Below are 13,522 nucleotides of genomic sequence, written 5' to 3' on the forward strand. Positions count from 1 at the left end.
AACAGACATGATTCTTGCCTTCATGAAGCTTACATTCCAGTTGGAGTTAAAAGACAAGAAATATAATACACAATATTCTTACAATGATAATATTAATGAAATAGTGTTATTATAAGACAGGCAATGGGAAAAGAAGGCAGGCTTGGGAGGGTTGTTTCAAACAGCTTATTCTGGGTAAGTCTAATGAGAAGGTGATGTTTGATCAAAGACTTGAAGGAGCTGAGGGAATGAGCCCTGTGAATTTCTAGAGGAAGACTGTTGTAGGCAGAGGGAGTGGCCAATGCTCAGGTGCCCAGAGAGCGGCAGGAACAGTGAGGAGCCCAGTGTGCTGTGGTGGAAAGATCAAAGGAGAAAAGAAGGGTCCATGGTTACTCATCTCTGCTGGGGTGAACCCTGCAATAATTTCCAGATGCTGTTAAAGTCTCACCTACCATTTGGCAGATTAGGACAAGTCACAAGAGTGCATGCTACTGGCTCAGCATCACAGAAAATGTCAATTTGTGGGTCTCTTTATCATGTTTCCTTTACAGTGCTGCACAGCTCTTTAAATCTTAATAGTTTTTTGAAACCATTTTGCCCATAAGAAAACTCCAGGGATCTTAAACTCCCTCACAATTGCATAACTAATAAATGTTAGAGATAGGATTAAAATCCAGTTCTGTCTGTTTTTAATATAGAGATGCTCCTCTACCTTCTGTGTCTCAGGGCACACATGGGAGAAGGAGTGTTGTGAAATTATCCAATAACACCTAACAAACAGCAACTACCTTTGTGAGGTCTGTTAAATTTCCTAGAGAATACTGTTAGAAAGTCAAGGTTGTCATACTGAAGAATCTGAGTCCTTCAATGGTTTACAAGTAAGAGGAAGATCCCTTTGGAATATGTGGGATGACTTCAATCAAACTTGTTTGAAGTTTCAGGTGCTGGTTGGATTCCTCAGGCCAATGGTTCTCAATTGGAGGCGACTGAGTCCTCCCGGGAACATTTGGCAGTGTCTACGGACATCTTTGACTGTTGTGACTTGGCATCTAGCGGGTGGAAGCCAGAGATGCTGCTAAACATCTTACAACACACCGGACAGGGCTGTACCACCCCATCCCCTCCACCTCCAAAAACAAAAGAGAAAGTATCTGGCCCCAAATATCAGTAGAGCCAAGACTGTAAACCCTGCCTTAGGCAGACAAGGGAAATAAGCTATAATTTGGGAACTTCTAATGACTGAATTCAGAAAGGCTACTATTAATACAATACTTTTAACCAGAGAGATCGATTAAATTGATTTGCAAAAACAAAGAGAAAACCAAAGTCCTAGAGACAGTTCTCAGCAGGGAGGAATCTGATGGATTGAAAAATTTCAAATTTCAAAGCATAAAGACATGAAATAAAATTCTGGAGCTGCTACCTGTTTTAGCTGTGTGATTACTTCTAAAATTCTCAGTTTTTCATCTGTAAAATGGGAAAAGTAAGATTACATACTTCGCACTGTGGGAATTTCAACAAAAACACACGTTTTCACTCAAGTTGGAAACTACTAAACAAAGATTAGTTATCTTTACTGAATACCTTTTTAAGTTGAGCAGATAATACTATTAAATTATGGGAAATGAGATACAGATCAGTCTTTCAGGTTCCATGAGAAACCCTGAGAAATGTCATGAGTCAGATACAAGTTTTACCTGGTGAAACCAGGATCATTTTTGATCTACAGATGTCACCCATTTGATGTATGTTTTATTAAAATTTCCCACCCTCCCACATCTGGTGAGGAAGGGCAGAGTAGCTCACAGAAAGAGTGCAGAAAACATTTCAAAGATAAAAATCATTTAAAATACTTTTAAGGCCTAGCTACCAAAAGCCTCAGCCCTTCTATTGTCTTTTCATTTACTAATAATAAAACAACAAATTGTAGAAAGGGATTTGTCAACTGTAGGCAATTTGCTAAATATATGCTAATGCAGAAGAAATTAAGATCACCTCCAAGGTCAAAATGTAGCAAAAATCAGTGTTAATAGTTTGGTTTATAGCTTTGTTTATGCAGGTGGCTATTTGAGAGTTTTTTTTCAAAATCATTGCTTTCCCCATTTTAGGTGAGTTGATTTCTCCCTGTTTTACATTGCTGGACACAAAAGTAACAATTCCAGCTCCCTGTCACTTAAAAAGGAGGAGATTTATTACATTTAACCTAAAGGGCACTGTTGGAGCAGGGACGATGTAAGTTCACCGTAATCAGGATGCTCCAGACTGGCCGTCCGGGCCTCCCAGGCCGTTCCTTATCTGGCCCTGCTGCTCTGTCATCAGTGGGGATTGTCCGTCCACAGAAAGGCTGCTGGAGAAGAGCCAGAAGAGACCGGCTTTTCATTGGTTGGGGGTCACAGGCCTCTAGCTGGGGGACTATTGATTTTCTTTTTATGAGCTCTGTTTTATACTTCCAGCAGAACCGTCAGCCGCATTTCTCCACTGGAAGAGTAGAGCATGTGAATCAGTTGTTCCTCCACATTTTCGGTTGAAATTCCCATACAGGCAAGAAGTTCCAGAAGACAAAATTCCATTTCAGCCAAGGAATAGGACGTTGGGGCCAACATACCTCCTTGTTCCTTATTTTCAGCTATAAAGAGATGTTCAGTTTACAGAAGGGGGAAGCAACAGGTAACCCAGCATCCTGGGTTACAGGATTCCGAGTCCACAGGCAGAGAGCCCTTTGCAGACAGCACGGGTGTGCTTTCTCCCAGGGTCTGTTTTTTGTTCTAACACTGCAATAGTTGTTTTGTTTCCTTATTGTATTCAAGACTGTCTCATGGATAGGTCAATATATATATACATCTGTATATTAAATATAACCAGGGTCATATGATTTGGTAGTAATTAACATTCCAGTTTTAGACTGCAACATATATTTATGTAAGAAATTCTCCAACATTTTTAAACCAAGAACTAACTTCAAAGTATAATAATGGGAAACTTTCTATTTAATTAAAATGCATACTTTCTGGCTAAAGAATAAAGTTCCTTATATTTCTTTTTCTTTTATAGGTTCTAAGATAATACAGATATCACATAATTTCCCCTGTATTCATTCCATTGAAACTTAACAAAGAGAAACTTTGCCTTTGAATTTGAGGAATATATTTCCTCCTGAGATAAACTAGCATGTTTGCTTCAGAACCCATGGGTTTAATTTATAATTCTCTATTACGTTCAGCAGTTGTCAGAGTGGAAGTTGATAGTGGATGGAAGAGTAAAGGGAGAGTGTGAAAAATGCACATTATTGGTAATAGACTTTTAAAAACGTTTACAGGTATTTTTGTATGATTTATATAAGATGTGGCATTGGTAGCATTTCAGGTTTCCTCAGAGGAACTGTTTCAACTTCGTTTTGCTCAAAATAATTATGAAGCCTGCAAATCCTATTTGTCAGAGCACTGATAGAGGAGCAGGGTTTAGTATGAGAAGAGCTTTTACTTTAGTGCTTGTTGTTTTTATCTGAATTAAGTCATTGAATTCTAATACAAATACAAAAAGTGCATAAATCACAATTATATAGCTCAAAAAGTTTTACCTAAACCCAGATCAAAAAAGACAATATTGTCTGTTTTTGAACTTCATATGAAAAGGAAATCATGATGTACTTATTTGTGTCTAGCTTTTATTATTTTAACACTTTGTGAGATTTGTGTTGCTGTATGCAGCATTAATTCATTTTAATTGCTGTGTGCTGTATGTGAGAAAATACACAATTTACCCATTCTTTTGTTGATTAGGTGTTTGAAAATTTTGGCTATTTTGAATAGCCTTTTTTTTTTTTTTTTTAAGCACTTTGAAAACACCAACATTCTGCTGAGAAATAAAACTGTTAGTCTTTATCTCTTTATTAAACTCCCTTGAAGGAGCAGTGCTTTTTTTTCCTTACTGCTTTTAAGATTTTCAGTTTATCATTGGTCCCCATCAGTTTTACTCGGATCTGTTAATTGTGCTTTTCTGTGTATTTATCCTCTTGAAATTTATAGTGCTTGGTATCTGTTGTTTGATATCATGCATTGGTTTGGAAAATTCCTGGCCACTATTTCTTTAAAATTGTTTCTGCACATTCTCCTTCTTTCCCATTTTGATCTTTACACATGTATTAGTCCTTTTCAATAATTGTATATTTACATTCAGAGTTTTCATTTGATACTTTCATAGATTTCAGTTCTCTGATAGTCTTTGTCTTGTCATCTCTTTTCAAAGACGTTAATTACAGTTATTTTAAAGTCTGTCCACTAACATAATATCTGGATCACTTGTGAGTCTCTTGCCATGGTCATTTTTTTTCTCTTAGTCCTATTGTTTGAGAATTCTATTAATGTTTCATTGAATACTGGTGATTGGCCATGAAAAAAGGTCTGGATGAGCCTTTAGCTTCTGATAGAGTAGAGGCAGATCACCTTTGTCTATCAGTTGTTTCCAGGATGGGTTTTCAGTCTCAGTAGGGTCTGGTCTTTTTACAGTTCCCTTTCTTCCTAGGTATATTCTTTGAGGGTTCCTAACTGAAAGTCTGAGGCATTATAAGAGCCTTTATCCCTTGTTGGGCCCCAGCCACCAATGCTTTATATCCTCATTACTTTGTGGGTGCTATGTCAACTCTTTAACCTCTTGGATTCTGACTTTTGCTAAGCTTTTCTTGACCTGAGCCCATATAAATCATTGGATACCTCAAGAGAAAAAACAGAATAGACTTTGGGCTCACCTTGGTGAATTTTTCTTCACTTCAGGATCTTGGTCCTTCAAGTCTTGGTGGCTTAATAGCTCTCCTGCCTTCAAGCAGATGTTCAGAGCTTTATCAGCTACAACCTAGTCTATGAGTACTTGCAGAGGAAATTCCAGGTATTCTTTAAGATGCTTCCATTTCAAGAAAAACTTCTGTCTTATAGCATTAATTATAATAGCAGTTTTGACTTTATTTTTATGATTCTTTGAATAATATGTGTCTTTCTCACTAGACTGTAACTTCAAGAGGAGAAAGTACATATGTGTTTTTGCACATCATTGTATCCGCAATACCTAGTACAGTGCCTGATGCAAAGTATGGTATCAAATATTATATGAATGAATGAATGAATGAATGAATAGGGAATCATTGAGTGTGTGATAGAGTGAATAGAATAAAACATTAAATTTAAAAAGTAAGGCAAGAGTAAAGTGTTGTATCAGAAGGAAAGAACTGAAAAGGTCGTGAGGAAACACATTAAGTTATCCCATGAAATAGAATCTGGAAAGATTGCTGGAGACAATGTGAGAAAATATTTTATTCAAGCCTTTAGAATAACTTATAGGCATAGAGGGTGCTATTAAAGATTCTGATAATTTGAATATCTGGGACATAGAATATCTGCAAAGATTAAATGAGATATTACTTGGAAAGTGTCCATCACAGTGTCTGGAGAACACAGTAGGTATTCAACCCAAGGGTAGACATTGTTCCATTCCTGCATACCAAAAACTGACTTTTGAAATTCTATGTGTTTAGAACTCCCTTCTCTATATTTTTACAGGAGAAAGCTGGGGCTGTTGATTATAGAATCTCTGGGAGTCTCATGTTTGAAAGTGACTTTGGATATCACTGGTATGAGATTAGATAAACTGGAAGCAGGTTGACTCCCTGAGAGTTCTAGCTAAAAGAAAAGAAGTAGAAGACCTCTTTTATAGTTCTGGTATTAGGATCTCTTTGGGGATGAGAAAAAATAGATTTGGTAACTTCTTCTAAATAAATCAGTGTGAGCAGAATGTTTCACACAAGGCAGTTCAAGTTAAAAATAAAGAAGTTGGAGTCTGGGTGACCAAGATGATGGCGTAAGACACTCCAGAGCCCAGCCCCCCCCCCCCCCCCCCCCACAGCCACAGAATCTTGCAAAAACTAGCAAAACCATTTTCCTTAAAACTCTGGAAAGCAGTTAAGGGTTGCAGTAAGTTGATGAGTGCCAAATCAAGAAAATGCAGCTTTAAAAACAGTATAAGCTCACGGTGCACTTGCTGGCCTCTCACCCACCCCATTTCTATTACAGGTTGGAGCTGGCCTGCACTCCCATTGTGGGTCCCTGGCCTTGTTCTGGAGGGATCAGTGTAACCCTTAAGCACATATTGGCTGTATGTTGGTGCCAATCTATTGCGTGGCAACCTGAAAGACTGAACCAGGAAACTCATCTTGGTGTTGCCCTCCAGAACTTACTCTGCAAGTGGAAACAGCTTATGGACAACTAAAGCAGTGTAAGAAACAATTAAGTCACAGCAGCCTGGGGCAAAAGATTATCTGCTTTAAGTCATACAACAGAGACCCCAGGTGGGTTTGAAAGTCTATTTCATAGGGAGTAGAGGGGCATTCAATTCCTATAAATGGGGGAATTCCCAAAGGGATGAGCAAGCAAATGCCCAGGATATGGCTTAGGATCAGAAAAGATGGAGAGGACCCTGCACTTCACATTTACCTTGGGCTGACCTTCTTGCTGGGAGGGCCACACTCTGAAAGAGAGCAACAGACTATGCTGAGACAATTTGCAAAGACTGTGAAAACTGTTTTTTGAATTGGTTTCTTTGTTTTTGTTAGCTCCTGGCATGCAAAGATATCTCTACCACATCAGTAGTTGGATACAAATTTAAGGGACAGATTGCTCAGGAAATGAAACCCAGAATTTACATTTTAACATATTAAAATGTAGAATGTGCAACAAAATATTACAAGACTGACAAAGAAACAGGAAATGATGACCTATCCAAAGGAACAAGGTAAAAATCCAGAAAGCATCCATGAAGGTGACCATGCCAGACATAAGTGTGGACATACTAGGCAAAGACTTTTAAAAAATGATACTCAGTATGCTCAAGGAGATAAACGAAAACAAAGAAAAAGAACTGAAGGTTATCAGGAAAACAATGTATGACCAATATGAGCATCCCAATAAAGAGATAGAATTTTGAAAAGTAACCAAACAGTAACAGTGGATCTGAAGACCACATAACTGGAATGAAAAAAATTCCCTAGAGACTTTCAACAAAATATTGGATTTGGCATAATAATCAGTGAACTCACAGACGAGACAATTGAAACAAGTCAGACTGAGGAGCAGAAAGAAAAAAAGAATTAAAAAGTGAAAAGAGCCTAAGAGACCTGTTGGATACCATCAAGTATACCAATATATTCATTGTGGAAGTCCCAGAAGGAGAAGAGAGAAAGGAGCAGAATAAATATTCAAAAAAGAATGGGAGAAAACTTCCTGTATTTAATGAAAAACATGAATATGCACACTCTAGGAGTCCAAAAAACCCAAAGTAGGAAAAACTTGAAAAGAAACATGCCCAGACACATGGTAGTCAAACTGTTGAGTACCAATGATGAAAGAGTTCTGAGAGCTGCAGGATAAAAGCAACATTTTACATACAAGGGAGTCCCAATAGGATTAAGTTCCAGTTTCAAATTAGAAACCATGGAAGCAAGAAGGCAGTGGAATGAAATATTTAGATTGTTGAAAGAAAAAAATTGCCAAGCAAAAATTTTATATCTTGCTAGACTGTCTTTCAAAAATGAGGAAGAGATTAAGACATTTCTAGATAAATTAAATCTGTGGGTAATGTTAAAGGGAATTCTTTGGATTGAAGGTAAAGGACATTAGACAGTGATTGAAGCAGCAAAACATCAACATCAACAGCAAACAAACAAAACCCCCCAACAAACCTGTGGTAAAAATTCCAAAATTGAAATGCACAGAAATACTGATAAATCTATGGTTTGGACATGCAACGTATAAAGTATAATTTGTAACAAGTACAGCAAAAAGATGGGAGGATGGAGGTATAGAAAAAGTGTATGCATATCCTCTTAATGGTAAGTTAGTAGCAAATCAAATGTGATTGATATTGAGTTATGGTGTTAAAGGTAAGCCCATGGTAACCAAAAAGAAACTATATGACAAATATATAAAGAAAGAAATGAGAATGGACTCAAATGGCACATTACAAAAAATCAAATAAATATGAAATTAGGCATTAATGGAAGAATTGAGAGTCAAAAAGATATGACTTAAAAAGATCAAATAGCAAAATGACAGAAGACAGTCTTACATTATCAGTAGTTATGTTAAATGTAAATTGATTAAACTCTCCAGTCAAAAGACAGAGATTGGCAAAATGGCTAACAAAGCATGAACCAATCATCTGCTGCTTACAAGAGACTCACTTTAAATTCAAAGACACAAGCAGTTGAAAGTGAAAGTATGGGAAGAAAGATACAATGCAAGTAACAACCAAAAGTTAACTGGGATAGCTACACTGATATCAGATAAAATAGACTTTAAGCAAAAACTGTTATAAGGGACAAAGAAAGTCACTATGTACTGAAAAAGGGGCCAATTAAAAAAAAAGACATAACAATTATCAATATATGTACTGAACAGAGCCTCAAAATGAAGCATACATTGACAGATTTGAAGGGAGAAATAGATGGTTCTACATTAATAGTAGGAGACTTTCACACACCACTTTCAAAAATGGATAGAATATCTAGACAGAAGATCAACAAAGAAATAGAAAACTTGAGTTCTAGACTATGAACAAACTAGATCAAACAGACATATATAGAACACTTCACCCAACAGCAATAGAATACACATTCTTTTCTAGTACACACAGATCATTCTCCAGGATAGATGATATGGTAGGTCACAAAAAAAGTCTCACTAAATTAAAAAAACATTGAAATCTTACAGTGTATTTTCTCTGACCACAATGGAATGAAACTAGAAATCAATAATAGAGGAAGAAATGGAAAATTTACAAATATGTGTAAATTAAACAATGAACTAATAAATAATGGGTCAAATAAGAAATCATGAGGTAAAAATTAGGTAATAGTATGAGACGAGTGAAAATGAAAACACAACATACCAAAACTAATGGAATGCAGAAAACACGGTACTGTGAGGATGATTTAGAGCTCTACATGCTTCTAATAAAAAGAAGAAAGATCTCAAATAAAAGACCTAAACTTACAACCACAGGATCTATAAAAAGAAGAGCAAAATAAACCCAAAGTGAGCAGACAAGAAAATAGCAAGATTAGAGTGGAGATAAATGAAATAGAGATTAAAAAGCATAGAGAAACTTAACAAAACCAAAAGTTTGTTCTTTGAAAATATCAATAAAACCAACCAACTCTTAACTAGACTGATAAGGAAAAAAAAGACAGAGGATGCAAATAACTAAAATCAGAAATGAAAGGGGACATAACAAAAAATTTTTAAGAGGACACTATTAGCAACCGTACACCAACAAATTAGATATCTTAGATGAAATGGACAAATTCCTAGAAACACACAAACTGCCATAATTGACTCAAGAATAAATAGATCTCAACAGACCAATAGCAAGTAAAAGATTGAATCAGTCACCAAAAACCTCCCAACAAAGAAAAATCCAGGACCAGCTGGCTTCGCAGGGGAATTCTACCAAACATTCTGACAAGACTAAACTCCAATTCTGCTCAAACTCTTCCAAAAAATTGAAGATGAGGAAATATTCCAGTTTTAGATTCCTAGGCTGCTCAAAGCAGATAAGCATGAAATGATTTCATCTTAAACAAAGGGAATTTGTTAGCTTACAAGCTTACAGTTTTGAGGCTGTGAAAATGTCCAAATAAAGGCATCACCAAGACGGTGCTTTCCTCCCCAAGGCCAGCTGTCGTGATCCTTGGCTCCTCTGCCACACGGCAAGGCATTTGGCAGCCTCTGCTGGTCTCTCCCTCCTCTTCCAGCATCTTGCTTCCAGGGGCTTTCTCTCTCTGTATTCATCCATTTATAAAGGACTCCAGTAATAGGATTAAGACCTATATCCTGAATGAGGTGGGTCACACCTAAACAGAAATAGTCTCATCACAAGATCTTAATTACAATGGGTCTAATCCCACAGGAATGGATTGACTTTAAGAATATGCTTCTCTGGGGGTAACTACAATTTCAAACCACAACAATTCCCTAACTCATTCTTGAGGCCAATATCACCCTAATACCAAAGTCAGATAAAGATATCACAAGAAAAGAAAATTGCAGACCAATATCCCTTATGAATATGGATACAAAATTCCTCAACAAATCACTAGCAAACTGAATTTGATAGCTGGATTAGTAGAAAAAATACTTAATATAATTCTTTAGTTGGAAAATGCTTAGTCTAGTTTTCAGTAGCAACCCCCCCCCCCAAAAAATGCATTTATTAAGATCACATTAAAAGAATTATGCACCAGGATCAAATGGGATTTATCCCAGATATGCAAGGAATATCAACATAAGAAAATCCATTAATGTAATACACCTCATTAATAGAACAAAGGAAAAAAACCACATGATCATCTGAATTGATGCAGAAAGGCTTTTTACAAAATTCACCTCTTCTTCATGAAGACACCTAGAAAATTTGGAATAGGGGGAAACTTCCTCAACATGATAAAGAGCATATATGAAAACCCTACAGCTAACATCATACTCTGTGGTAAAAGACTAAAAGCTTTTCTTCGAAGTTCAGGAGCAAGCTATTCTTCATTGTTCTGGAAGTTCTAGCCAGAGAATTAGACAACAAAAATAAGTAAAAGGCATCCAAATTGGTAAGAAGAAATAAAGCTTTCCCTATTTGCAGATGACATGATCCTACATGTAGAAAATCCTGAAAAATCCACAAGAAAACTGCTAGAGCTAAGAAATAAAATTCAGACAAATGGCCGGGTACAAGCTCAACACACAAAATTTCTATACATGAATAATGAATAATCTGAAGAAGATATCAAAACAAAATTTCATTTACAATAACAACTAAAAGAATCAAATAGCTAGGAATAAATTTAACCAAGGATGTAAAGTACCTGTTAATGGGACAATATAAAACATTACTGAAAGAAATCAAATCTGACCTAAATAAATGGAAGGACATTCCATGTTCATGGGTTGGAAGACTAAATATTGTTAAGATGTCAATTCTACCAAAAGAGATTTACAGATCAATGCAATCCCAATCAAACTCCCAAGAACCTTCTTTGCAGAAATGGAAAAGCCAGTCATCAAATTTATATGGAATGGTAAGAGGCCCCAAATACCCAAACCATCCTGAAAAGGGAAATGAATTTGGAGGTTTCACACTTCCCAATTTTAAATCAAAGGTCCCAATTTCAAAACTTATTTCAAAGCCACAGTTGTCAAAACAGCAGGCAAATGCAAATTAAAATTAGAAGATACCATTTTTCACACACTAGAACAGCTACTACTTAAAAAAACAGAAAATAGCAAATGCTGGTGAGGACATGGAAAAATAGAATAACAGTTCATTGTTGATGGGAATGTAAAATGGTGCAGCTGCTGTGGAAAATAGGCTGGCATTTCCTCAGAAAGTTAAGTATAGAATTACCATAGGATCTGGCAATCCCACGTCTAGGTGTGCATCCAAAGAATTGAAAGCAGGGACTGGAACAGATATTTGCACACCTTTGTTCATAGCATTATTCACAACTAGCCAAAAGTTTATCCAAGTGTCCATCAACTAATGAATGGATAAAACAAAATGTGGTTTATGTGTACAATGGAATATTATTCTTCCATAAAAAAAGAATGAAGTTCTGATATATGTGTTTACGTGGATGAACCATGAAGACATCATATTGAGTGAAATAAGACAGATCAAAAGGACAAATATTTTATGATCTCACTGAAATGAAATTATTAGAATAAATAAATTCGTAGAATCAGAACCTAGAATACAGGTTACCAGGGGCTGGGCTGGGGTAGTCAATGGGGAGTTATACTTAACTGGAAAAGATTTTATATTTGGAAAATTATGGTATTGGATGGTGGTAGTGGTAGTACAACACTGTGAATGTAGTCAACACCACTGAATTATATATTTAAATGTGGTTAAAGGGGAAATTTTAGGTTGTATATATGTTACTAGAATAAAAATTTAAAAAAACACCATAGCACTGTACAACACAAATATTGAACTCTAATATATTTACTATAATTAGTAGTGTAATTATGACAATATTGTTTCATCAGTTCTGACAAAGTCACCACACTAATGCAAAGTGTTAATAATAGGGAAAATTATCGGGGTGGGGGGGGAAGTGGAGCAGAGATATAAGGGAACTCTGTATTTTCTATATCATTTTTCTGTAAAACTACAACTTCTCTAAAAAAAAATGCAATCAAAATAAAAAAAAAAAAAAACATATTACTTTTCACATTCTAACTGCCATTGGCCCTTTGCAAATTAAATCAGAGATTATAAAATTAACTCTGTATGCCAAGGAGCGTAGTATATTGCTAGGGTTGAGCATCAGAACCCTCTTTCTGTAACTGGAAAGGAGAGGATTTATATACTCGTTCAATACATACGTGTCAGTTAAATACAACATGCCCTGCAGTGTTCTAGGTACATGGGATATAGCAGGTTTGTGAGGGGCTGTGTTTCACCTGAAGAATTGCCACACACTGAGATATGACAAGTCGAGTGTGTATAACCACATCTTGAAAGGTATTAGACAACTTTTTAATGGGCCACTCCATAGGATGCAGAAAGGGCTGGATGGCTGGGTTTAAGCACAAGTTCTAATATTATAGTGCATAAATGATAGAGAGGGCTCTTCCATGAGGCCGGGCAGCTCAATGATGAAGAGCATAGATTCTGTGGTTAGACAACCAGATGTCCCATTCTGCTTCCACCACTTATTATTTGGATGATCCCAGGCAAGATACTTAACTTGTATATCAGTGTCTTCGTCTGTAAAATAGTGGTAAGATAATGATTGCACCTATTTCATTGGGCTGTTGTAAGGCTTGAACGAAACCATGCATTTTTGCTTTGTTAACCAAAGCAAAAGAAATGTGCTGGATGTCAACCCTGTCTCTCCCTCTGGTCCCCCACAAGCACAAAAGCACACTGACAAAGCAGCACCATTTTCACTTGCTAGAAATGCCACTTTTTTCTGTACTTCAACTCAGAAGAGGTGTTAAAGTTAGAACATCCTTGCCAAAATGCTAGTGACTCTCAACAAGAACCATTTGTGGAAACACCAGCAAGCACAGGGTGCTTATCAGGGGTCTGCTGTAACTCATCTGCTTGTGTTGGTTTTCAAAAGATGCCCCAGAGCCCAACAGTCCATGCAGTGGGTTAGTCCTACCCCCACACCATCCACAGAAGTGACCAGGGGAAGATATAGACACCTCACTGATTATATGACATTGCTCTTCCTTGTAAGATGGCTGTGTCTGAAATATCCTCTTTTTACCACCAACTGGCATATCAATTCTTCTGTGACTAAAAAGAAGAATCTATTAGGAAGACAGAAACAAGTAATGATGAACTTTATTTTCCCCTGAGTATAACCTGTTATAAACAAAGAATTAATTTAGCCTTGTCAAGAAACTGTTATAAGGTGTCTGCTTACCTGATCTTTTTACTCTTTTTACATAATGAATGAAGATTCCAGCCCACTTCATTATGGAGTTCCTGCAGTGTG

The sequence above is a fragment of the Choloepus didactylus genome, chromosome 22 (genome assembly GCF_015220235.1).
Source record: "Choloepus didactylus isolate mChoDid1 chromosome 22, mChoDid1.pri, whole genome shotgun sequence".
Classification (NCBI taxonomy): Eukaryota; Metazoa; Chordata; class Mammalia; order Pilosa; family Megalonychidae; genus Choloepus; species Choloepus didactylus.